Genomic DNA, 27,722 nt, shown 5'->3' on the forward strand with positions numbered 1-27,722 from the left:
ACATATTATGCTATACACAGCTATCATTTATGACAACGTCCCTGTGACACATGCTGAAGGTAAAACCCATAATGGAAGAAGGTAAACATATTTAAATAAATAAATAAAATTTGCAGCTAGAACGGAATGTTAGGAAATCTAGGAAAATAAGTTAACACTAGAACTCATTCAATGTTTTGAATGAATGCATTCCAAATTTCTGATGTCAAGGCAAATATATCTATAGTTGCTCTCAGATCAAAACACAAAAATATCAAGGTTTCTCGAAAAATTCTTGTAATGGTAATATTATAAGACACATATAAAAATATAAAAGAATAGCGCATTGTAGGTTATATTGACAATAAAAGCATGTATTGTAACAAGCTGTCAAAATGACTACTTTTGCTGGTTCTAGGTAGAAGTGCTTATAACTTTTTTTTACTTTTGCGATTTTGACTTTCAAACTCCGTCAGAGTATTTAATACAAGTATTTAGGAAAAGTCAAAAACAGACAACCACGGATCTTTAACACACGCAGAGTAATTTCAATTTGAAAAGTGAAAACCTTCAAAGTGACTACCGTGGCGGTTCTAGTGTTAATAGTGTACACTAATGCAATACAACAGAGAGAGAAAGAGAGAGAGAGAATTGATGTTTCACCAATGTATACTTTCTGCCAATCATAAAGGGGTTGGGCAATGACACAACCAAAAAGGGTTCAGTTCTATAATGGCTGCCAATATTCGACACGTCTACATGGTGTTTACATTGTTGTCGATGGTTACTTTGGGGAAGCATGTTCATAGAGTCATCCCTTCAGTAACATCAGTTATGTGCAGTTCTGGATATGGAGGCACAGTGTCTTACTAAGTAATGCTGTTCATGCTGGGGGCGGGGTATAGTAATTTGCATAGCAAATTAATCAACATTTTTAGGAACATCCCTGCAATTTGAATCACTCTTCAGACGATTGTCAACCGATACAGTGGCGCCAACAAGTACTGACACAGTTCAGAATTTCCAGTACAACTTTTTAGAGCTTTAAATGAACATTCTTCTTGGACCTATTGGCAGGGCACTTGCCTGGATAGTTTTTTCTGCAGGTGCACATGTTTGATTTTTTTCCCCTTATTGACCTTATTGTGACAGTACAGGATATTAAACATAGTCACTACGATACATTTATTGACCCAAAGCTGTATAAATAATGCTTGGTGCCACTTTTTTGAAATCTCCAATGATTTTGCCCCAGCTGATAAACAGACAAGGACATTTTACATTCCTTGCAAACTGTCTAGTTGGGTTTTATTTTTAATTTTTTATCCCTGTTTTAAACATACTGTTCCTGGCATGAGGTGGCATTTCAGAGCCACCATTAACATTTCCTGCATGTTGTTTATTAGAGACACAAAGACACAGTGCCCCCGCCAAGCAGTGAGTCTACCGTGAAGCTCCCGGGCTCTTATAATTGGCTTGGAGCTGTTGCTCGTCGCGGAACAATCGTCTCTGAGTAATGACCTGGTAGTTCTATGTGATGCTTGGTGTGTCTTATGGGTATTTTTTGTTAAGAGAAGAAAGAACACTAATTTGTTTCCCAAAATAGTTTAACATGCAGCTGCCCAGTGCGAGCTCTAAGTCAGACATTCTGAGGTAAGAATGTAACAAGTCAAGTAGACAAATATTTCTACTAATGTCTTCATCACTGTTATGACATTCAGTTTCTTCCCCTCGGTCTGCCTATCTAAATCTCAAGAAGCATATGCACAATACAAGCTCATGCACAAGGCTGCTAGGTCAGTCAATTAACTATATGGATGAGTTTACATACAGTAAATGCAATAATTAAGAGAGCCAATACCCACTTCCTGGTAATTAACCCTTTAAGGACCAAGCGTTTTTCCTCCAGGACCGGGTTCTTTTTTGGCTGTATTCACTAAAAATCTATTTTTTACAGTTGTATCTTGTAACTGGTATCCTTTTTTCAGAACACTCTGGGAAACTTTATAAAGTACTTCAGAAACCTTAAAAAAAAAAAAAAAAAATCAACAATATATATATATATATATAAATATATATATATATATATATATATATATATATATATATATATATATTAACATTCTTTTTTTTTTTATCCTTATGTAAGCAGCTTAATGTATTGAAAGTGGTACACAAATAAATATGTGTTATCCTATGACCTGAGGGACATTACAATACTTCCTGAAAGTTTTGTTGAAAAATAATAATGTTTGGGCACATTACAAGACATTGTTTCACCTGAGTGATTTTGTGATTTATTTATTTATTTTACACATTTTTTTGCTGACTGCCATTGTGAAATTCATCAAAAAACCTATTTTTAGCAGTAGACACTTGACAATTGTATTTTTTGGTTCAGGACACTCCTAGAGAAGGTTTAGAACTGAACATTTATTTTAAAAATAAATAATACTGAGAAGACCTATGCTATATAAACTGAGTCACTGTCAGAAAATTCGGATTCACCAGTATTTCTGCCAACAATGATTCATCTAATCATCTTGCCATCTTGAAATGAAATTCTGTAGAGTGGAAACGTTTATAGTAGTGTGTGCATATCAATGTATGTACATAAAATAGAGGCTTGCCATAGCTCTAGGGGCGAGGCGAGGATTGCTAAGCTAATCCTATTGGTTTCTCAACCTATGTAGTTCAGGCTCATGTTCCACTACTTGTTTTGCAAGTCTTTCTCCTCCACCTCCCCATCGCCTCCTTTGCAATTGTGTCTCCCTTCTGGGGGTCGGTGGTCCTCCATCACCCGGCCTTGGTGACCTCACAAACGAGGGTGGCTCCTATCCGTCCAGATGGCGAGATCCTGGGCTAAACAGTCAATCATCCCACACAACGTTACACCTTACAATGCTGCGCTCAATCTTTGAACAGTAAACATATACACAGAATATCAGTATTTTACAAACAGCAAGAATAACATAATAAATAGTGCTAAATAAACTACAAAATGCAAACTATTCTAAGTAAATGTAGTACAATTGCAATGCCATAATGCACGTTTATTCTCAGGATCTTTGTAAGCAATAATGGGCACTAGTCTCAATACATTTTCTCAAAATAAATATTTATAAATAACATGACAGTTCTTCATTCCATTATTATCAGTAATAATGAAAATTGTAACTGATTTTGTTCATGAAACATTATCTGGTTATGTCCACTTGTTTCTTGATATTTATGTGATGATACTCATATTTGCCTTTATTTGTCACCAGGTATTAAATAAATGAAAAGAAAAGGTGGCCTTTCCTCACCTTTGCACATGAGTATCAATCAGTGACAGTTAAAGGGTACACAAGAACCTTTTTATTTTATTGTGTTACATGTTCCCATGTGTTGCTACAACTGTTTACATAAGGTGTGTGTATTGTTTAAATGTATTTTATTTTCTTTACGTTTTGACCACTTTTTACAAGATGGCTTCCCATGTACCGCATGGACCTCTCAGAACTACATTTCCCATCATCCTCCTGCTCACTGGTAAATCCATCTGAGATACATATGTGAGCAGGAGGATGATGGGAAATGTAGTTTTGAGAGGTCCATGCAGGTACATGGGAAGCCATCTTGAGGCAGGGAATGTAATTTAAAAGTTTAAAAAAGTGGTCAAAATGTAAAACAAACAAATTAAAAATTAAAACAATACAAACACCTTACATAAACAGTTGTAGCAACACATGGGAACATGTAACACAATAAAATAAAAAGGTCCTTATGTACCCTTTAACTTTCACTTTGAGTGTTTTAAAAACAATTAGAAGCATATTGCCCTCTCATCAGGGTTCTGACATTTTTACTGCTGTACTGCCATACCGAGGTCATAAACTGACAATGCAAATATGATGCAAAACTAGACAATGCAATTGATTTGTCACGTAAATATGACATTTCCTTAAACCCAACACGAGCTACCGCTGTGGAAACTGGGATATGTAGTTCTTTGTTAAGTTTAATCGGAGATAACACCTTGCCTGGTATTACAATCCCTTAAGTCATTGCAGAGATTACACATTTCTAAGGAAACTAAAGAAAAGTGAAAAAAGAATAAAAGAAAGTTAAAACAGGTAATTGCTTATAAAAATACAGCTTGTTATTGATTGATGCTCAATAATTGTGTGAACAAGGGGAACAGAGGTGCTGCCTTGTTTTGAGTAATTAACATGTTTTATTCCATTTAATTATTACCTAACAACTTCAGATTTCTTAAAGGCGATTACTTGGAAAATACAAGTATCGCCACACCCCTAATCTCCAACAGCAGTTTATTAAAAGGAACTTCCCACTAATTCTGCTATTAATACTGCACCTACAGTACTTGTGTGGCTGCTGATATTTGATTACAGAGTTATTACATTTTATTTGATTTAAGCTTGTGCTGAATTAGTGTGTGTTTAAACGAATCAGTCAACCTGCATTCTTTGGAAGCCACTGGTCCCGGGATTCTTTTTAGATGCCTCTTAGATACTCTACCCCCACTCCTTCTTTCATTGTGACATAACCATTTCCACCTCTGAGTCTGTGCAATAAAACATTGGAATTAAATATGTAACATGGTGCAGTGTCACAGGTCTATACAAAGTTTTGTTTTTTTTAAATCATCATTTTTGATTGTGTTGTAGCAGCAGTTTCTAATTTATTGCCCAACCCCTGTAGATTTGGCAATTGGATGAACCTGAGTATACAGCAAACAATATTAACGGTTTGCTTTCAATAGCAGTCAAATGTATTGCCTGCAGGTAGAAGCAGTAGAGATTAACTTTAGTATAAACTTCAGCATAAACGTCAACATAACCAGCAGCTTCAAAGTGGTTGAACCTAACAGTAACAGAATTCAAGGAAAAATATAACTTTCTAGAATCTGTTGTACCAGTTTAAAAATGAAAATATACTTAGTGTTTGCTATAACATGCGATGACTCTTACAGAACAGTAAAAGGAATAGCACGACAGATAACGTTTTCTACTTGAAATATCTCTTTACAACAGCTCTGTTGTGCTTTCCCAGTATTTGTGTCTGTTGCAAATACTTGGCATTGGTCATTAATAAACCACTTCAGCGAAGGCATGCTGCATCTGCATTGCTGCTGGAGCCCAGGGCCTTTGTCTTAGTGCAATTGTTAGATCATTATTTTCTATATACAGTATACACTATGAGCAATTAAGTAGCCCAGCTTTTAAATACTGATAAAATGACTAAAATGTATTTTGCATAGTTTCCGAAAATCCTGAGAAAAGTAGGTTAGCAATTATTAAGAAGAAGAAGAAGAAGAAGAAAGAAGAAGAAGAAGAATTGATTTTTGCAGGCAGGTGGTTCAAGGTCAGGATCTCTGGACTAAGGCCAACACAAGCTCTGCTGATGGTAGCTAGGTCAGTTGGCATTCATGATTGGCACATCTCAGGGTAACTGAACACGCATTTGCTTTCAATGAAATGCAATTACATTGACGTGACCCCTGGTGGTGGTCCTAGACTCCATCTGGAAGGTGTCCTGGGTTCTGAATCCTAACTACACACAAGAAACACACCATATTCTCTTTTTGCTGCTGTATACATGTAGATCACGGTGACTTTAATCATATTTTTATTGAGTTTCTGGTAATATTATTGTGAAGCACATGTGAGATATAATACAGTGAGTACCATTAAAACAAATCTATTTTTAATTACCATCCCCTTCATTATCATCACTGTATAGTAATAGTATTCATAGCATTAATTGCAAGTTAGATGTTGGGTGGTGCAGAGGGTCTCCTCAGGGTCAATTAAACAGCAGGTAGCTTCAGATGTCTTTTTTTTTTTTTTTTTTTTTTTTTACTGCCCTTGGCCTTTTTATTATCCTTCAGTCACTCTAAGCAGGTCTGTGGCGGAGTGCCGCGCCCCTTTGTTTATTATTATTTTGTACTATGATTTATATGTGTAAATGTGATGGCGAAAAGCCGCGTTTTGTATATTGTTTCTATTTTTAAAAACCTTGTGAGGATGCATGACTGATCAGCTACTGATTTATTTAACTAGCTGACAGTCACACATCCTTATTAATCTTGTGCAGACTATGGCCGAGGGGTAATAAGATCATTAATTAATAGCGAGTTAACCCCTCGGCCAGAATATAAAAGCCTGCAGCTGTTTGTGCTCAAGGTAGAGAGAGTCAGTGGAGAGACATGAGTTTAAGTAAAAAAAAAATATATATAACAATTGCTAGCGTGCTGGTTTATACACCAGTACAATACTTGTTTTGTTGCTGTTTATTATTTGTTCAGCCAACAAACCTTTTGTTTTGTGTCTTTTGTTTGTTCAGATCTTTTGTTTGTTTATTAATAAATATACTGAGCTCCACGGCTCAGTTTTCACCCGCCAGTCCTTGTTGTGGAGTATGTTTTTTTTGGTCTGACGTCACCCCTGCAAAGCCACCCTTTCATAAGGTCTGAGTGCTGTTTCTCAGATAATGAGTTATTTATAAGCACCTGTTCTTACTGTGCAAATAAATAGCGACACCACACATAAGTCTTTAATTCTCCAAAATAGCATCACTTGTGATACTCATGAAACATCAGTAAGTTATGTAGTCTTGGATATGGAAGCAACTTAGAATCTACTGGCATCAATCTTTCAAAGTCAGACCCGCCATCCTGCTCACCTAAAATGATCTTGTAGCTGGGAGATGTATATATATATATATATATATATATATATATATATATAGAGAGAGAGAGAGAGAGAGAGAGAGACGAGAGAGAGAGAGGGAGAGAGAGAGAGAGAGAGAGAGAGAGAGAGAGAGAGAGAGAGAGAGAGAGAGAGAGAGAGAGAGAGAGAGAGAGAGAGAGAGAGAGAGAGAGGAGAGAGAACAGCAACAACAACGAGAGCACAGTTTTGTTTTTTTTTGTTCGCTTTTCCCTAAAAACAAAAACAAAAAAAAAAACAAGCAGCCAATAAAAAAACAAAGAAAGAGAAGCAAATGTGAGCGCGCGCCCATCCTGCACTTATCAGAGCCCTTCAGGACTTGCTCCCTCTGTTCACATACTACTGCCTCCATTTGAATAATTAGGCCTGGAGACCAATGCAGCAGGAGCCGCCTGGCTACACTTGGAGCCTGAAGAGTTGATTAGAAAATTATTAGTTACACTACGGAAACACAACAAAACAAGTCATTTAGTGGGGGGAGAATTAACAGATAACCCAGGGGCATGCCACTGTGACACAACTTTCAGAGGAATCATAAAGGAAGGCAGAATTTTATTTTACAAAGCTTCCAATTACTGGAATTACTGGATTGCGAGTTTTTACCAGACTACTTACCTTCTCACTTTGTCTTTTGAATCCACCCTGCTTATTATCAAAGCAATCCAGTATTGACCAATTTAAATTACAATCCGATCCAATCTACTGCTGAATTGAAATATAGTGCTGTGATAGTTAGATTCAAATTGACTTTTCTTTTTCTTTCACAGTACAACTGGTCATTACTTTAACCCTTTTGTTGTATGTCTGGAAACATATATCTTTGATACCACTGGTCTGTGTGCATCCTTTTTTCAGGAATATTCTGTTTCAAGGACTTCAAACTCAGTGTTATTGCTCTTGAGAATGTGCCTCAAAAACACCAAAATATAGAAAGATCTACCAACTAAGTGCTTTACACTTTGTCTCTCTTTCAAAATCTGTCAAATCTGCAGTCTTGTCCTTTGTGATTGAAACTGCATTAACTTGCAACAGTTAGCTTGTACTGAGTATGCAGTATTATGGAAGCCATTTTGGGGATGTGCATAATAAACCAATCACTCATTTAAGTCCAGTCCATTTACATAAACGTGTGCTACATACATATGAGCAGGCAGTTCACAATCAGACATTTATTAAGATGTGAGTTTTTTTTTTCTCTCACTTGTTTTCTTCAGGCAGCTCTGGGACAGTCCAGAGCAAGAAGTGTAAACATATCCAACTGTGTCTGTTTTAACATCACCAGTACCAGCTTAGGGCAATCTTTAAGCAACCTTAATAAAGCATTAGTTGTGTGCTTTCATTGATTTTGTAAACATCCTGTGGTAGAGTACAGGCACCATACAATTACCTTGATTCATTCAGCTAAAATCATTTGGGATTATATACTATAGTCTTTCCTGTGGCAACTATACAAAACGATCAAAATAATACATGCACATCGCTATTAAATACTACATATAAGTATCTGGCGCAATAGTTTATCTCTAAGGAGATATACACAAAACAACATTTGTAAAAAATAAAAAGTTCTACTATGCAATTAGGATTGTCTTCAAAAGTTAGTAAACTAACAGTTCTGTCTTGCCCACAAAACAAATCAGAAATAAAAACCATCTGAAATCCTTTGGAAATAGAAAACACCTATGAGCTGATTTTTTAAAATACACTATTCAACAACTTCTTAAATATGTAAAACCTATTTTTAATACTATAAGGCCTCTACATCTTTAAAGGCTAGGTACTATAGCGTGACAATTTTATATGAATCCCATTTCTCCAGTTTTCGATCTTATTTACTGGATTTTGAAAGTCTAATTAATTTTATGGTCTCAACACCATTTCAACCTTTGCCTCTGCTTTCATTTCAATGAAACTAATTTAATGTACTATAGTCTGAAACAGCACAGGCTGTTTCCCATTTAGATTGCTCTTTTTTTTTAATTTAAATGGAAAACATTACCGTTAAGACATCAACATGATATGCCGTGTGTACTGACAGGATTGTCTGGAGTTTTAAAGGATAGTGTCCCATGCGGTTTGAAACATTTTTTTTCCATATTAAGGGAGGATGTTGCCTTTGAAAAAAATAAACTCAATGTGGGGGAAAAAAAAAAAAAAAAAAAAAAAACGTTTTTTTTTTTTTTTTTTTGTTTTTTTTTTTTTTTTTTTTTTTTTTTTTTTTTTTGTTTTTTTTTTTTTTTTTATTCTGTTTTTCTCTGTGAGTTTTTTGTCCAACAGGGTGATTGGCAATTAGGTTCCATGAGGGGAAGGGGGCTTATTTAGCACACAGCTAAAAGGGTTATGTAAAACCAACTGGGCTCTTAACAATGTTTGCTTTATTAAAAAAAAAAAATTTGCAAAAAGTTAGACAAAAAAGAGACACTAAAAAACAGGTTGGCACACTAACCAGTCATCAAGGTACTACCTTCCCCAGAATCAATCGTATTGTGCGATTTTCCAAACCATTTTTGGTTGACCGAGATTGTACAAACGAAATAATTCGTTTATTCTCCTTTTCAAGCTAAACTGTGGACAGATACAGTCAAAACATACCGATGAATTATATTTTGCTGTAAAATGAAACATCATTTTGAGGGCAGCTTTAAATAATTCTCCAGTGAATCATCAAAGATGTAACTTATTCAATCACCTTCTGGATATGGAACAGCTGATTATTTACAAGAAAAAAAAAAAAAGATTTAGCAAATCTGTATTTGGTATTCTGATGTCCCAAAGCCACCAGCAGAATAAATATAGCATTCATAAGCCATGTTAAGGTGCAGCAGAGTGATTGGTTATTTTTTTCTTAAAGGAAGAAAACTGATTATGTTCCTACTTATTGTTCCAAGTCAGCATGAGAATTTTGATCACTGTCTTTGTTTTCAGAGATGCAGCATTCCGCTGCAATTTGATACTCTCACTACTAGTGGTATATTCTATACAAGTATACCATATATAGGCAGAGAACACACCACATTGAGAATTGTGCTAGTAAAGCATCTGGGAGACATTGATTTATTTTATGTGTATCACAATACCAGGGATGGAAATAAGACTCCTATTGCATAGCAGTTGGACCCATTTCAGGTTTTCTTACTGGCTTGATTAGCCACAGAGTGTGTGGGTAGCAAGCTTAGATGTGTCTTATTAAACTCATAGTAAAGCCAGGAATGGATATGCAATGGTAGTCCTATTTCCACCTCTGAATACGACAGCTGTACAAATGTAATATTTTTGTAATAAATTGTCATTACCTTTCTTTAGGTCTAATGACCTTTATCTTATTCTGTTTACATGAATCATAACTGTCCCTTAGCTGACCTCTCCAAGACATCAATACAGTTTTTAACAAATACAGTACTTTAATGTATATATACAATACTTAATGGGTTAATGGCTGAAAGTAACAGAATCTATACAAGGAAGGGGTGCTGTAGCCAGGTTGCTGTCTTTCATAAAATACCAAACCAGTCTTTCATACCAGAGAAACAAAGCTTTGTATTCTTATTATAAGGATTTTGAATGCCGTCAACATAATGCAAAATAAATTTCACTAGTAAATAACGTGGGTTTGGAGCAATGAGGATATTGAGAACTTATTACTACAGGTAACCCTATGAGTTGGTGAGTGGTTGGGTGTTTATTAGGGCCCACAGACTTCTATTTAACAATAATGGAACTACAGAGGACTGCTTTGCAGTAATAAGTGGCATTATTGTGACAGGACATGAAAAACACTCACGTTTTGTAGCACAGACTACATGTGAATGAGCTGTCACAGATTCATTTTATAAGCAAATTGCTCCTCTGAAATTATGTCAATGTAAAAGCTGTTGAAAATCAGTATTATTCATAATGGGAAAGCTAGCATATTGCATTTTGGTAGCACTTGTTTGGTTGGTGCTACCATATCCAACATTGTACAAAGTCAAAAGCATTGACTGTAGGAGTGGTCTCATTGCCCTCCAGAACAATTGAAACACTTCACAGACCTACAGTGCCAGGGTTTACAGACTGCTTTGTAGCCAATCAGATCCATCAATCGATTCCTTCATTAACCAGGTAAGAAACCAGTTGAGAACCATTTCTCATTTAAAATGGCCAAGAAGCCCAAACTGCTCTAAGAAAGCCCAAGATCTCTGTCTTTCACATATAATAGGAGTTTCTGACTTGGTTTTTGTTGCTTCTTGAGACCTTTATAGAACAGCTGTATTTGATTCAAATATAATAGAAGCTACTAAGCAAATAATCCAGCAATAAAAACCACAATACACACACATTGTGCTGAATAGGCCTTTTCAAGTTGCACCTTGAAGTTTAAAAGCAGCCCTGTTATTATCTTGTTCATTACTACAGCAACACCTTCATAGACACCAGCCACACATGCATAATTCAGTTCACTATTCCATATGCATATACAATACGCTTGTCATCAGCTTCTGTCAAGGCGATCAATACCTGTGAACCGAGTGAGATTTTATTAGTCATTTGAATTGCCTCGGCATGGAAGGCAGCCGAGAGTAATTATAACAGAAGAGAGATTCAGTAAAATGGAACTTCATTTAAAAGCTATCTGATACCTGGGCTGTGAAGCCTGGCTGGGGGTTGCACATGTTTCTGTGAGTGTTACTCTCTCAAGAGGCAAGAGTAGGATGAGACAGGATAGAAAATCACTGAGGCTAAACGGATGGCCCATGGACATGCCCTTTAAGTAATTACAGGAGTTTTATAATAAAAAATTCAGGGGTGGTCAGTTGTGTAACTACATGAGTGCTCAAACAAGACTAAGTTCTCGCTAACAAGTAAAATTAAGCAACATTTATTCCTATTTATTTAATCAATCAAGGGCAGGAATACATGGTCTTATGGTGTAAGAGTGTCTCATGAGCAAGAAGACTACGAAGCGAAGCCGAATGAGAAAATAAGTGACAGCGTCAACTGTACATATTCACTTATATATAAATTATGCTTTCATTAAAAATAAATAAATGAAAACACAGTCCACAGTCAATGTCATAGTCTTTAGAATGTATGTCACATGGTATTCTACTGTGCAAGAGACTGGAAAAATAAGTATACTGGAATGTTCTGAAATTTGGCGACTGGCTTCATGATTTTTAATTAATACCAGGAACGTAGTTGTGTTTTTCTTAAACTTAATTTTGTTTTCTTAAATCAAATTGTGCATATTTTGCATCAAATTGTTATTTTTATTAGGTATATATAATTTCATTTAACAATTTAAAATAAAAAAACAAACAGGAATTTTACGATGCTGGGCTTGACAAACAGGCAGAGAGACTGACAGACTGGAGTAATTCTAATAATACTGCAAAAAAAAAAAAAAAAAAAAGGGCAAGTCAGCAGAGAATTGAGTAGGTTACTTTAGCAAAAGCTACTTACTGTTAACAAAAGAACAGAACAACGTCAGTGCCCTGAGTCAAACAATACAGATCTATAGAAACATATTGAACTGTTGATGCATCCCTGAACATCGCACACAAATGACAATGTGCTGTACTTTGTCTTATTAGGTTTACTGCCCAATTCCCCCAGTCTACGGAACTAAGAGGTATTTTTGATTGTCAGGCGGGTAATATGTTTTGTTATGGACTATTAAGGATGCTGTTCCACAATAGGACTCTGGAGAAAAAAAAAAAAAGATTTCTACCTGATGGTGTTTGCCTTCAGAACAGCCAAGTGAAACAGTATCTTTTTATATTTGGTTGTTAGTCTCTTAAACTACAACACTAAGCATTAGCATTATAGTTATTATTTGCCATAACTGGAACAGCATTATCAGCCAGTGTTAGCTACTATACTTGTAGTATTTAGCAATATCTACTCAATCAGTAGCACAGCTCATAGACAGGAGCCTCATTGAGTGTGAATGTATGTAAGAATATTTTAAAACAAATGGCTCCCGAGTGGCTCATCCTGTAAAGACGTGCCACGCTCCATTGTGCTGACAATGGAATAGCTTGGACTCGAACTGGCGATGTGGACGTGAGTTCCCGGGGGCAGCGCACAATTGGCCGAGCGCCACCCACTCAATAGCGACCCCTGTGGTCTCACCGGGCGCCTGCATGCTTGCCTGTAAGCTGCCCAGAGCTGCGTTGTCCTTCGACGCTGTAGCTCTGAGGAGGCTGCATGGTGAGCCTGCAGTGTGTAAAGAAGCGGATGGCTGACGGCACACTCTGCGGAAGACAGCGTGTGGTCATCTTTGCCCCTCCCGAGTCAGCGCAGGGGTGGTAGCGGTGAGCTGAGCCTAAAAATAATTGGACATTCTAAATTGGGAGAAAAAATAAAAATAATTGGCGACTACTAAATTTTTCTGCTGCTGTCAGCTGCTCTCCTTTCATGAATCATCAACTCCACATTTTTGTAGTTACAGTAACATGCTTTACTAGGCTTTTCATGGCTCCAAATATCATAGCAATCCAGCTTTTAGTGTGAACTATATTAGATAACCCTAAGGTATGGGCAGAACTATGAAGGTTCACAGGTAACCCTGGAATGACTCACACTGCTAACCAACAGGAGTAAGTCTCCCAATGCTTTTCCAATTATTATACTAAGAATGTACCATTCAGGTATGTGTCATTCTTTACACTATACTTTTAATATTCTCACTGCTGCCTTGTTTTTACAAAGGTACACCGCAGGATTTTTAATTAAAGGTGACTGGGGGGGAAAAAAAAAATAAAAAAATTTAAACCCAACAAAAGGCAGACTGTGTCTTTAAAAGTAGGCAGGGAGGGACAACGGCAGCAGGCTTTATGCTGACAGCATGGATTTGGTTCGGAGCATGCCCATTAGAGGGAGCCATAAATCCTGAGCACCCCCGGCTGGCTGTGTCAGCATGCCATGGAATGAACTGATATTAAACACGACAAAAAGCCTCTTTAATTCAGCCTCCGCCAAGCCCCTTTTTTTTCTATTCCAAAGCTATAATTGAAAAGGGGAGAAAGAGCCCTGCAACACTTAAGCTGGCATCATAAAAATCCAGCGATTACACCCGGCTCATCTTTTATTTAAAATCTTCAATAACATAAAAAGATGACAAGTTTTTTTTTCTTTCTTTCTTTTTTTTATATTCTTTATACTTGTTTTGTTTTGTTTTTTCCCTTTGCATGCATGTCTATTTCATGAATCAAACATGGCAAACAAGTTTCTCTGTTTTGTGTTTTTTTTTAATTTTTGGGGTTAGATTTTATTTATTAACCAGAAGCTGCAATAGTATTTAAAAAAAACTATATATTTGTTTTGTTTTGTTTGACTCAGGCTCAGGCTGGTTTACAGTAATTGCTCAGTTGGTACTCTACCTGTTGTTACAAAGCTGTCTCTCATGGGGCAAGAGGGCCGTTATGTCTTATGCCTCTTTTGTACTTATTTGTTCATAAACTTCTGTGCTGTAATTGTGTCTCATTGTGGCCAGTGTTATTACTGTACATGTGTGCACATGTGCCTCAGGTTACTAGACTGGGTCACAGCCTAGGGATACACTGTCTTCTTAATGATTACAGCTCAGATCGTAGTCCATATCCTAATAGTATTTAACAACAACAATTTGTGGAGAGGTGTACTGTATCACTATTGTTTTGTTGCAAGACTGAGACAAACAGTCATACTGACAGATTGAGCGTCTCATATTGACAGTACCATCAAAACGTGCTCTCACCTTGTTTACCTCTTACTCGGTATGTATTAGTGTGTGTCAGGCTTAGAGTTTGATCTCTGCCTGTGGTTATCAATCAATTAATTAATCAATCAATCAATCAATCTTTATTTTATATAGCGCCGTTCATAGTGGACCACCATCACAAAGCGCTTTACAAGATGCAGTAACAACAAGAAAATCCATAATACATTAACTACAGAGAAATGCATAATACATGATATACAGTAAAAAAAACAAAAACAAAAAAAAAAAACAATTACATTAAATACAGTGGAAAGTGCATGATAGTAGCATAATACATGAAATAGTAGCAATAACACAGCAGCTAATAGCAGATATCAGGCTTAAAGAGAATAGCAAGCAAGAGAGAATAGGTAGGTCTTGAGAGTTGACTTAAAGCGAGCAACGGTGGGAGCATCACACACCAAAGCTGGGAGAGAGTTCCAAAGAGTCGGAGCCATGAAGCTAAACAAGCATTCTCCAAGTGTGGTGCACTTTTGCTTGGGGATAGGAAGCAGTGTGGTAATGCATCATGAGAGCAAAGCATACAACCAACATATTTTTGCACATGCAAGAATAGAATGTAACAATCTAGCAAATAGAACAATGTTTTATTATTATTATTATTATTATTATTATTATTATTATTATTATTATTATTATTATTATTATTTTTATTATTTATTATTAGTAGTAGTAGTAGTAGTAGTATTTATTTAAAGAGGAAACACACAAGTTATATGGGGTGAGAAAGTCTTACAGATAGATTGACTGAATAGTCCGTCTGACCAAAGAAAAAAAAACAGAGCAATATAGTGCAGGAGTGGATATTATTAATAAAGCAGCCTATGAGACCTATGTATTCAGCCCCAAGGCTAGAAACGGAGGGACACACAGAGTTGTGCTTCTATCTGTCTGTTTAATGAAATATTTACTCGTATTGAGTTATTCGTTGGGGAAGCTGATGCCTTCCATCCAATATCAGTTTGTGTATGATAAGTGCCACTTTGTTAGAAATCCTAACAGTAGCACTAGTTTTAGGATATTGAAGTATTTGGTAGCATGGATTTTCAGCTCTTGCTGGTTCAACAGCTTGCAATACCGGATCAAGTGAAGACCATGCAAGAACTAGAGAACAGGGGGGTTGCATTGATTTAAAATAACAGCTTTCTTAAATGCTAGTGTCAAATGTCATTTTAATGTCTGTTGCTTCATGTGACAGGATAGCCGCAGGAGTCGGTAAAATGCAGCATAAGTGCTGGTGCGCAGTTTTAATAAACACTAAATAAATAGAATTGTACAAACAAAAAACACTACTGCTCACAGAGTGAAAATAAAAGGCTAAACAAAACAGATCTCGCACACAATAAACAAGAACAAAATATCCAACTCAAGGGCCAAAACAAAAGGTTTAAACAAAATCCCCAAAAAACGTTGGCTGGGCATTAGTCTTTCGCTGCAAAGTTTTCAAAAAAAATCACAGCACAAACACTCACCAAGCAAAGGATCTTTCTCTCCTTAAATACCATGTGGCTGGAGCCTAATTATCATCAGTTATTCAATTTAGCTCCAGCCACATTCTCATATCTATTTTGGCAGGGATCGGAAATTAACCCCATCCCTGCCAACCACCACCAAAACACCACAAAACAATATTATCAACACTCCAGGATTAACTTTTAATACTGCTTCCCTCAAAATCTGCCTTTACTTTGCTTTGAGCAGCACTGAATGGAATGGGTTCTGCTCTGTGCCAGAGGCCAAAGCTAGGCAAAGGTAGGTTTAGAGGAAACTAAGATACTAACACAATATTGTACCAACATAAACCAGAATCACTCTGAATGCAGACTCCATGAAATAATAAGGGACATTCAAAAAAAAAAAAAAAAAAAAAAACTTTTAAAATGAAAATTTAAAATCTATATATCTATGAATTGCCTGGGGGTCACAGTGGCCCATAAAGCTCATTCATTGACCCAGGATTGATAACTCCACACAGGAGATTATCTATTAGGTGAGCCACTAAGGCCCACTGGATTTAAAAAGTATATATGTTACAGTAGAGAACAATACATTTTAATTAAACTGCAGCTCTATTTAGATACAAAGGGGTATACCACAGTATGTAACACTTCAGTAAGGATCCTCTCTTGAAATGTGTACAGCATGTGTTTTCAATGAAAAACCTGCACACTTATCAGTAGGTTCTCTACTCTTGCATTGAAGAGGAGGACCGCAGGCGTTTTCTTTTCATTAATATTATCGAGGAACCTGAATTAGCATAAGAACACAGAGCTGGTTGGGAGCGGGGAAAGCGGGGAGTCGGTGCTACAGTCTTGCCAATTGTTTGGGGGCACTGCAGCCTGTCATCACATTAGTAGATGATCAGGATGGGAGTGCACTGGTTTGTAAGCTAATGATCAGCCATTGTCTGCAGCTGCACAGTCTCAACATAACACCCGAGAGTAAAAACAATACAGACTAAATAAAACAAAACTAACTTGGTTGTGTGATCGGCGAATGCCCACTGACCTTCAGTTCTCCTGGCCTTGGCTATGGGCAGGTGATGCAGAGAAGGAGCATAATTAGTTATTCTAAAACAGGGGGCAGGTTTGGAGCACAAAGAAAAGGATGCTCAGCAGTCAACAATGCTCAGAGGATGCTCAGCAATGCTTCTGGTGTTACTAAACTCTGCAGGTGTGTGACACAATTGTGTTGACAGTTCACTAGCTTAAATGTTGCCCCCTAGAAGGTGTATAGTTGAGGTACACAGGGACAACAGTAGTGGAATGCAATATATTAATCTGCATTGAAGCTGGTGTTACTGAACAAGGTCAAACCCATTGGAGCCCTGGCTAATGCCCAGTGCTGTCATTGCACTGCTAGTGTGTCAGACATCATTGCTCCCAATATATTAAACTTCCCATGGGCACGCCTCATTTCAGTCAATAGAATATAATCATAATACATAATACAAAAAAATAAATAATCTGCCAATTTTGCAAAAACAAAAGACTCATTTTTTGTGGAAGCAAGGGATTGTGGGGGTAGGGAGAATTGCTTAGAGCTGAATAAATGTGCAAATCATTGCACCCAACTACTGACCCTCTTCATTTCAAGGCAGCAGCTTTTACTTTTCCATCAATGTAAATCGAATCGGCAGGAAACAGATCAATCTTAACCCAATTACTCTTGTGGAAGTGCACACACTATATCCTTCTCTCCTACATTTTTTTGTGAGTTTGTGTGCATTTAAATCATTGCTGCTAGGAACTCCACAATGCGCTCCTGAGAAAGACCCTCAATAGAGTTAGGGCAGTTTAAGAGAGACAGGGCAATAAACGAGACCAGACACTAAATTGCTTTTCGGACTCATAACCGTGTGTGTTTTTCTTTACAACTTCAGCAATCTCAATGGAAAGGCTTTAATATATATCTTAACAGCTATAACTGAAATCCCCTCCTCTGTCTCTGTCTATTGCCTGTCAGTCTATCTGACCATTATACATCCCAATATATCCAACCAGTCTGTTTACCATTGGGACACATTCTTACTCCAAATCGCACATTTGTTTTTTACAAGGAAAAAAAAAACAACTGCCATTCTAAGAAAACAAGCACGATTACATACAAGCCCCTAAAGCAAATGGCTGCATCTCAAATTCCTGCCAGTTCTGTTTAGAAAGAGAGATGTGGATGAAAAGTGACTTTCATTTTAAGAAGTATCCTATTTTCAATCTGTTAACTTGGCACTGAACATCTATTGTGCTGTATTATTTTTCCGCCCGCTTACCCTTGCATGTCTGTTGTTACTCACGTTGTGAGATTAATATTTCCGCTACGGTGGTCCAGTGTGGTGTGCTGTCTGGAGCAGGGAGGGAAACCCAGGTGCTACTCTCCTTTGCTGGGTGACGGGGCCGTTCCATTTCACTGCGCTGCCACTTGAGGACACAGGAATGCATTGAGCTGTAGTGCACTGTGGAACTAAAACATCTTAGCGTCAGCATAAAACTCTCAAATTACTGAGGCTGTTGAAGTTGTTTCCTGGCAGCGTCTCTGTTTTAGTTTATTGTTCAGTGTCCTCTAGGGGTACCACCTGTCCTGATGTTTGGTGTACTGTACAGTAGCTGTTCTGGGATTTCAATATGCCTTCCTGGAACAGCAAAAAAAAAAAAAGTTCTTAATCTTATGCAACGTGCGCCACAACTTGGCATATGACAACTAAAGATCACTAGCCTGTAAATTGTTCTTGTTTTTTTCTCCCTGATTTAGAGATTTTTGCAATAGATACACAATAATGTTTGGTTGTCAATAGTAATAATGTATGCTTTTGAATGCTAATTTTCTGTAGAGTTTTAAAATGTAACATCGTCCCCTTTAGTTTTGGAGATTCCATTATAGACATTGGAGTATTAACCCTCTTGGTAATGAGTCTGTCATTTCTGACCCTTTTGGCTATTGTGGCACTGTGCCCCGCCCATGTGTGTAATGTGTTATATGTTATATGTTACATGTGGTGGGTGGGTTAATGTTGGTGTATAGGTATTGGTGCATGGGATATAAATGGGTCTATGTAACTCGAGTGATTTAAAATATATAGTTGTATTTAGGCACGGGGATTGCACAATCACTTCACGTACAGATAAAGTATGTAATAATATGTGAGCACAGGGTTGCACAAATTAATCATGCCTAGATTCAAGTGAATGATTAATTAGTAATTGAATCTCGGCACAGCTGTATATATAGAGGCACAAAGCACTCACTCGGGGTTGTGTGTTTGGTGAGTGGAGGTGGAGAGGAAAATTAAAAACTAAAAGAAAGTAAATATAGCCATTGCTATTTCATGCTGGAAGGACCAGCAAGATACTTGATTGTTTGCTTTGGCTCATCGTGTTTGTTTGTCTGTTCGTCCACTGCTTTAGTGTTAATCTGTTTTGTTTGTTTATTTATTTTGGCCCAAAGTGCCGTGTGCTGTTTTTGTTCAACCTTTTATTTTCTGTGTGTTAATAAAACACTGAGAGCCGGAGTGACTCGGTTTCACCCTGCAGGACTGCCTGCCTGTGTGTTCCTTTCTGGCCATGACGTCACCCCTACAGCCATTCTGTTCTCAACATTCATAGCAGATCTTCAGTTCATCCTATAAAAACAAATGAAGGCAGGATGGCATTCAATGTCTTTCATTGGAGAGCCTGTGTCCGTTTTTTGTGATTCAGAAACACAGTAATACTGTGCAATCCTTTATTTCAAGGCATACAGTAACAACTGTAACATTTTGATAATGCTTTATATTGCGTGGCATAAATTAATATGTAATGGATATGTAATTGATATTAAATTTACATTCAATTTTTTCTTGTTACTTTCCATTAACATTCAAGTCAGATTAACTGTATTTTCAATTAAAAACATGTAAACAATGGGAAATGATTACATATTTTCAAGGGTAACAAAATGTAATATAAAAGGACGTGATATGCAATTACATTTTCAATCGACATTTGGTTAACATAAAGAAACCAGCTATTGCATATTTATTAAATATTAATTTAACAATAATGTAATATGCAATTGCATATCTACCTAATATTAATTTATGCCATGCAATATAAAGCATTACTGGTATGTTTTGTCATTTTTCTCTAATAATTCAACTGGTAACATGCTATGGATGTATATATTATTGTTTTGCTTCACTGCCAAGGATTGAATGTGCTGGGAACTAAAATATCAAGCACAGAAAGAATTAAGATGATATAAATAATGCAGTTTTAGTAATTGATACCTACAGAACAGGAGCCATTTTCAGTAAGATCTATCTAAATCAAATGCCAATCAATAGAGCTGCTGTAGAGTTAAAAAGCCGCCACTTGGGAATTTGAAATCTGAAGGGCCTTTCTCTTTTAGTAGCATAAAAATTACAATCTGATCCAAACTAACTGTATCAGCAAATATGATAAAGAGGGTGTAATTCCATTCAGCCATTGAATTGCTTGTTTTCTTTTTTTTGTTAAAGTCCCTAATCCTGTTATTCTTATTGTATTCAGTTTATTTATTTATCACATTTTGACTCTTCAGGGTAAACGCTGAGGATTTAACATGCTGGTTTTCAAGAGCCACCCAGGGGAAAGGAAACCAATTAAGTTATACAGTAGACTTTCAAACACACTTTCTATAGATCACCTCCCATTATTAAACACCAATCTCTACAGAATAAATACACATGGCCTGTGCATATTACATACTACATCTGAGTAATGCTGAAAGACTTGCTTGTTGTGTTTAGATATTCAGTAAGTGAACTCTCAAAGCTGTGTCATGAATTCTCAGTCTTCAAATTCTCGTCTCCACTGCTAGATCTCTGCACAATATTCAACTCTTCCCAATCCTATGAACTACAAACCTGTGAACTGTTAATTATTTTCGATGGGAATAAGGTAGGTTCCCATGTACAGCTCCAGCAATGGCCATCTATTCACTGGTCTGGGACCTGCCGCAGTACAACAATGCATAAATGAAACATTGTTGCAAATGTGTTTTGTTTTCGTGCCAGCTGTCAATTAGATTCACTTCATTATTCCTGTCACAATTAGAAAGAGATTCATGTTTCAATAAAAAAAAACATATATATATATATATATATATATATATATATATATATATATATATATATATATATATATATATATATATATATATATATATAATCATCATCATCATCATCATCAACTGTGTCAATTAATCGATCAAGAATAATTGTTTTAGCTAGTAATTCCACAATTTTCTCAAGTGATTTATAACCAGCAATGGTGAACTATTTGTATGTTCCAGCCCCTTGGGTTTAGGCAGGGTTCAAATGAATAAGTAGTAAAAAGGTGTGAAATCCCTTCAATCCCCTAACTCTTCTCTGGTTCCTGTCCTTGTGGGAATTGTGAAGCACACTGTTTCAGATGGACAGAAGGACAATTGCGGTTGCAATACATTAACATATAAATTCTATAAATACATTAGTAAATAGTGTGTAATTATTCCAAGCAAACATGATGAAACAGTACGTTCACAAATAGACCACAGCCATTATCAAATACTGTGATTTATTCTTTTGAATCTGTCCAAAAACAATGCTGCTCTATTCTTGGGTATTCTCTTTGTCCTTTATTGGAATGGTAATGATGCCCATTTCAGCAGGTGAAAGGTGAGGCTTATTGACAGCAAATCATTAACTCCCTCTGCATTGGAAGTAAGGCTGGTGTGATTAGCTGTAGATGTGTATTGACTATTGATGGGTTTTGATTAACCTGTTTGTTTTTTTTTTTTTTTTTTTTTTTTTTTTTTTTTTCTCACAGTGACTCCCAGACACAGACATATGACAGGGTTTTCTGTTCCCCTTGGCCTATAAGGTCATTAGTGCTCATTCAGGTGTGGCACATAAAGAGAGATCTGCCTGTCATTACTAAACTGCTTTTAGAAGGCCCTTGGATGGTGTGATTGAGCATTTTCATCCCAAGTGTTTTATTGGTTCAGTCAGCTAACCCTGTTACAGCAGTTACCGACTCTCCCTATTGATTTCATGGAGTGTTAACCAAGGTTTTAAACTCAATTTGTTACCATTAGTACCAGCAACACCATCACTGGCCTGTCTTTTCTTCTGTTGAAGGTATGAAGGTTCTTTGCTTGTGTTTTATACTTTAGGTATTTCAAAGAATACTCTCTAGAATAAAGGTGGCTGCTGCTTCCTCATGACCTAACTACTTCATAGGCCAGATTATAAAATGTATTCTCTCCTGTGAATTCCAACAAATAAGTGGTAGCTAATGATTCCAAGCCCCTACAGTCAATTAAATGTCTGCATTGATTATTATTTTTTTAATTTAGTTTATTGGAGTTTTTCCTTTACTTTCCTTAATATTAATATTAAGCAGTAATAGTGTTTAAAAACACATTAGTTCCCCCCTTGTTAAAGCTCCCATAGTAAAAGCATAGCAAACTGTAAGTCATGATAAAGCATAGGTAAGCTTTGTAAACACTAGCATGGTATGGTAAATCGTATTAGTAAACCAGGGTAAACTATGGTAAATGTACAGTATAACCATGGGAAAAGCATGATAAAACAGCAAAAATACTGTGGTATATTTTTATAAGGGGCTCTCCATCTGACATGGGAAATGTATACGTACCATAGCTATTATTTTGGTCCCAACGTTTCTGAATCATTAGCATGCATTTTTCAAAGGGAGCTTGCAATTGAAAACAAGCAGTGGTGATACATATATATAAGTAGGGTTCTTTTGGCATGAGGTGTATTTATCAGAGTTGTTCCATTTAGGTTTGATTGTATTTGGAAATGCTTTAACCATCACCCTGGGTGTAAACACTTTTAAAAAGCCTGTAAACCAGAGATGCTAATAGGAATGCTTATTGTTGTATTTTATTAAACGATGCCTTTTGATAGTAAAATAACTCAAGAAATGAGAAAAGAGCTGAGAAAACTGCTTTGTAATAGATTCATAGTCAATGCTGGTTTTAATGACACATAAGCAGTTAATAATGTATACATTCATTTGCAGTTAGCCATTATAACAGTGTTTGGTATTACTAACGCCAGTAGACAATACTTGCTGTGCCATATGATCAATAAATGGATACACGAAAAAACTATTCACAAGATTCATGTTGCCCTGAAGGCTAATCCTAAATTATGCTGATATTTTTCAAAGATTTCCTTTTTCTTTTTGCAGCACCTACTGTGTGCAATCGAAGCAACACATGTGATCTTGGATCTTTTTTGTTTTGGTTTTACACAAGAAGTGCTTCAGACCTGGGGAAGAGCGCACAGGACGAGTGGATCCAGACCTTCAGCATTTCACTGTAAGTGTGCACAGTTCTCAGATATTCATTCATTTATCATGTTGACATGAGCAGCTACTTTTGTGAAGTGAAGAAAAATGTTGAAGTCAGCTCTTTCTCCCTGCTGTGCTGGGGTGTGTGTGAGGGGAGGGGAGGGAAGGGGCTATTTGCATTGATGCAGTCTCATCACTGCCTTCTCAGTGAAGTATAAAAGTGGTGCAGGGTTTTGATGGTTCAATATGTGTTCAGTATCACTGGCCCTGTGGAGTTGAAAGAACTGAGTTCATTTTAAAGAGCACATAGATTCAAATGTCGCTGTGTGTATTTATTCACTTTTCCTTTGCCTTTTAATAACGTTAAAAATCATTGAGAGTAGTTCTGAGGTCTGCTGCTCCAATATTCAGTAATGTATCTCTATATATGTCTTTACCTGTTTTTACTGTACTATGGAGATTTCTAACTGCCTTACTTATTGCATTTGGACCATGTGACAATGAAACATTTCAGCTGACCCCACCCTACTCTATAGCTAATGCCAAAAATTCACCTAGAATTTTAGAATTGAGACTTCTTTATAGGAACATAATTTAGCTATTTTATTTAACATCATGTAATCAAAGAAACTACACAATGATGTATAAATAATAGTCTACCGGAAGACATCATAGTAATACAGTATTTCATGTTACATTTTGGAATGTCACATTATTCAATTTTTCATAAAGTATGTGGAAAACTACAAAGCGGTTTGTAATTCAATATGTTAACATAACATTATTCAGAAGGTTTTATTCAACTTTATGAAGCAAAATCAGTAAATTCTATAGGGTGATGCAAAACTTTTGTCCATAGCTGTACAGATATAGAGATGGCAAGTAGGTGGAATCCGCCACGTTAAAAGGCTCTTTTTGTCACATGTTTTGAATGAGGAAGTCTATTCAGTCATAGACAATTGGAATTTAGCAGACAAGCTCAGAGACAGATAATGATACATGTATGACGTATTAGTTAAATTAATGTCTGGTATAAATGCCACCTCCTATCAGGCTTCCGCTGTCTCATTTTTATAGCCAAGGAACACCAAGCTAACTGCTCTGGGCCTTATATTCTACATTGTCAATTATGTGAAATGTCACATGGCTATCTTATTTTAATTTCTCTAATAAAGAAGCCACAATGTTGCTCATTTTGCTTGCTGTTTCACCTGCAAGGTCCTTAGGGCTGCAACAGAAAAACACCAACCGGAAAGCATGTCAGAACTCTACATTAGAAAACCTTTTTTCCAAACCCTGGCAGATTTGTTATAGTTTGCACTGATCAGTTTTGCTGTTAGATTTGTATTTTATGATACAAGCCTCTTGTGGTGGCCCACCTCATTTCCCTGCCGCTGAGGGTTTGATTGGTCTTGTCAGCACGGTTGGCTCACAAAAAGAAAGCTCTGACGTCTCAGAAAGGGACGGAAAACATTCTTATTTATCTAAAGTGGTTGTTTGACAGTCCTGATGGGTCAGTTAAAAAGAATACAACATGATATCGATGGGCTTCCAATCTCTGCGGCTCTTTGGTTTTACTCAGATTTTCATTATTGTTGCTGTTTGTCTCAGTAATTCATTGATTTCAGTGGAATTTGTAAGTCAGGGAGCACTTTGATGTCTTAAAAAAAGAGCAATATATTAAAAAAAAGAGCAAGAAAATAAATGGTATTTTTTATTCACCAAGTGTCAGAGGAGATTTGTTCAGGAAGCTGAGTAGCTTAGCAGATACATCCAGCCTTTTATTGCAGAGAACATTCACAAGGGGCACTGGAAACATGGAAAATAGAAAATGGACAAGCAACTTTAAACACACATTGTTTGTATTTTCTTTGAGCTTTTAATATATTATATTGTATCCCTAGAGCTGGACTCCTTTGTCTCCCATTCTGCATAATTGGCACCATCCAGTCTTCTCACTGCCCCATATATGGCCTCTAGGCTTTACAATGCAATACATACATTGTATACCTCAGCCTGCTCATCAAATAGATACAGTGTAGGTACATTATTGAGGGTCTAAAAGGTCAATTATGTTACACCCAGGCTTGGTCCATCAAGAATTCTCAATACAGTTACTCCACACACCTTGATCTGATACTGCAAGACAAGGGCCACAACCTCCACACACCCCCCCCCCCCCCCCTTTCCTAATTCATTACATAATTGCTTTCAAGCAGGATGAAGAACTAATGTGTGCAATAAGCTACTGCTCTTTCTTTATTTAGCATGCCTTCAAGGGAGTGATGCCATGACACAGCTTGTATACATAAACTCTGTTGGGTTATTTCTCAGTAAAGAGCAGGCATTAAGACTGCAGATGCATGATCAGTGTAAAGAATGAACTACCTGGCTGTTTCAGCCACCATAGCAGCAATCCTGTTGAACCAGAAATACAACTGAGTGTGGCCTCTGACCTGTAATGTGATAAGTGACCAGTAGGCGGTAATGTAGTATTACATCCATAAGGTGTATGTAGGGTGGGCTTGGTTAAACGTCAAAGACTGTTAAAAGGGGATGTCTGATATTGGTATATCAGGTCGGATGGTATTCCCTAAATAGCCCAGTCTCCCAGCTGCAATTGTTCTTGGATTTTTTATGATTTAAAACAATCCATTGTATTTTGTTCACGGTGGAGTTGGAGGGTTAGTCTAGAAGGATAATATACCAGTCTGGTTTGTTTTTCCAGTCAAATTCGATCTGGGCTGGAATCGAACAGGTGACCTATTGGTAAAACACTTCATATGCCAATTTAAAAAGCATGTTATAAATTACACTGAAGCAAAGACAGAATTCACCATCTATAACATGTTAACATCAGTATTGCACATATTAACATAAATCAAGGGCTTCACTGGGGGCATAAAGGTTGTTTTTTAAATGATTTAAAAACGATGCTGTGGTGCATCAAAAAATATTGCTTTTAATATTATAGTCTTTTTTATCACAGTATTTCGGTTTAAAGAATTAAAAGAAGGAAGATCTAAAATAATTTTAAAAAAAGCTGTAACCAGGAACCAGGATAAGAACCCATTGACATTTACATCTGACGTCAGAAAGTCCTGACAAGCTAACATTTCCATCTTACCTTGTTATTTCAAAATGTTTGAACAAGGTTTTGGCCATACCTTTTTAAAAGGATCTGCTAAAATATGCACGCAAAATATATTCTAGTGGATTACGGGGGTGGAGGAGAGAACGAGGAGTCAGCGTGTAAAATGAACAAACACTTTTATCCATGACGCACTCAGGTCAGGAACCGACGCCACACCACAACCCCAGCCAGGCCACCACTCTCTATATGCAGAACAGAACTAACATAGTCTGTGCATAGTTCAGGGGCCACGCCTTTGAAGGCAAAGCAAGTTCTTCTAACAGACTTAGAAATTTAAAAATCAAATTTTTAAATTAAAAATATATATATATATATATATATATATATATATATATATATATATATATATATATATATATATATATATATATATATATATATAATATATATATATATCATATACAACAGTTTCTTTGGTCGTTAAATTATTACTGTATGGGGAATTTACTGCAGTCGAAAAGCTGTTATCAGTGTTTTTTATATCCCTTCTATAACCTCACAGCCACTTCAAGCTGGGATGTGTCCATCAATTGCTATTTACCACCTATCTCCTAAACAGCCAACAGAGCACACATCCCACAGTTCATAACTGAGCACTTTATTAAAAAGAGAGAGAGAACAAAAAATCTGAATTTTCTGATCTCCAAAGGTACAGTAGGGCGCCTGGTGGTTTCATTTATTTCTACTACCATATATTTTTCTTACTGTTGATTCAGCAAAAAGAAAAAAAAAAACTATTTTGCCCAAGAGGTAGTAACAGAATAAAAGAAAGCGAGAAAAATATGACTCTTAAACTGTAACAAACTATTTGTAAAATTTCTGTGAAGCCAACCAGGAAAATTCACAGCAGCGGTTCTCCGCAGGGAAGCGCATAGGCAAGGAAACAGGATATGGGAAAGGGGCTGAAAATAAAGAGACTGGTTGGTAGACGTCCCTGTGGCCGGTTGTGATTTGGCAAAAGGGATTGAGATCAGAATAGAAGCTGACCGCTGCAAAGTGCAGCCCTGAGATCCAACTGTAGCCTTTTCACCTCAATACTCAGGCTGCTATTGATGCTGGCAGGATGGCTAGGTCCTGCCTTGCATTTTCTATGTGTGTGCGCTGGCTTCAATCCCAGCCATGGTCCCTCTGAATCTGTCAAACTTGCTAGTCCTGTGAGGGATGTTCCCTTTCCAGAAATTAAAAAAAAAAAAACAGTACAAATCAAATAATGTATATGATACCTACATTGTACATCTTTCTTGACAGAGCAAAGTGATTCCAAAAATATATCCCTATAAGTTGGAACATACAGT

General features: G+C 36.7%; 1 protein-coding gene across 2 annotated transcripts in view; it reads left to right on the forward strand.

Moving 5' to 3' along the window:
- The window catches only part of LOC121295611 (RNA binding protein fox-1 homolog 3-like), a 272,179-nt gene that overhangs the window by 72,046 nt on the left and 172,411 nt on the right, over nucleotides 1-27,722 (forward strand). For both annotated transcript variants that reach the window (XM_041220488.1, XM_041220489.1), the window contains exon 2: nucleotides 23,172-23,301. The gene's annotated coding sequence lies outside the window, so the exon portion shown is untranslated. The remainder of the gene's footprint in view (nucleotides 1-23,171; nucleotides 23,302-27,722) is intronic.

Source organism: Polyodon spathula, chromosome 20 (assembly GCF_017654505.1).
Source record: "Polyodon spathula isolate WHYD16114869_AA chromosome 20, ASM1765450v1, whole genome shotgun sequence".
NCBI classification, from domain to species: domain Eukaryota; kingdom Metazoa; phylum Chordata; class Actinopteri; order Acipenseriformes; family Polyodontidae; genus Polyodon; species Polyodon spathula.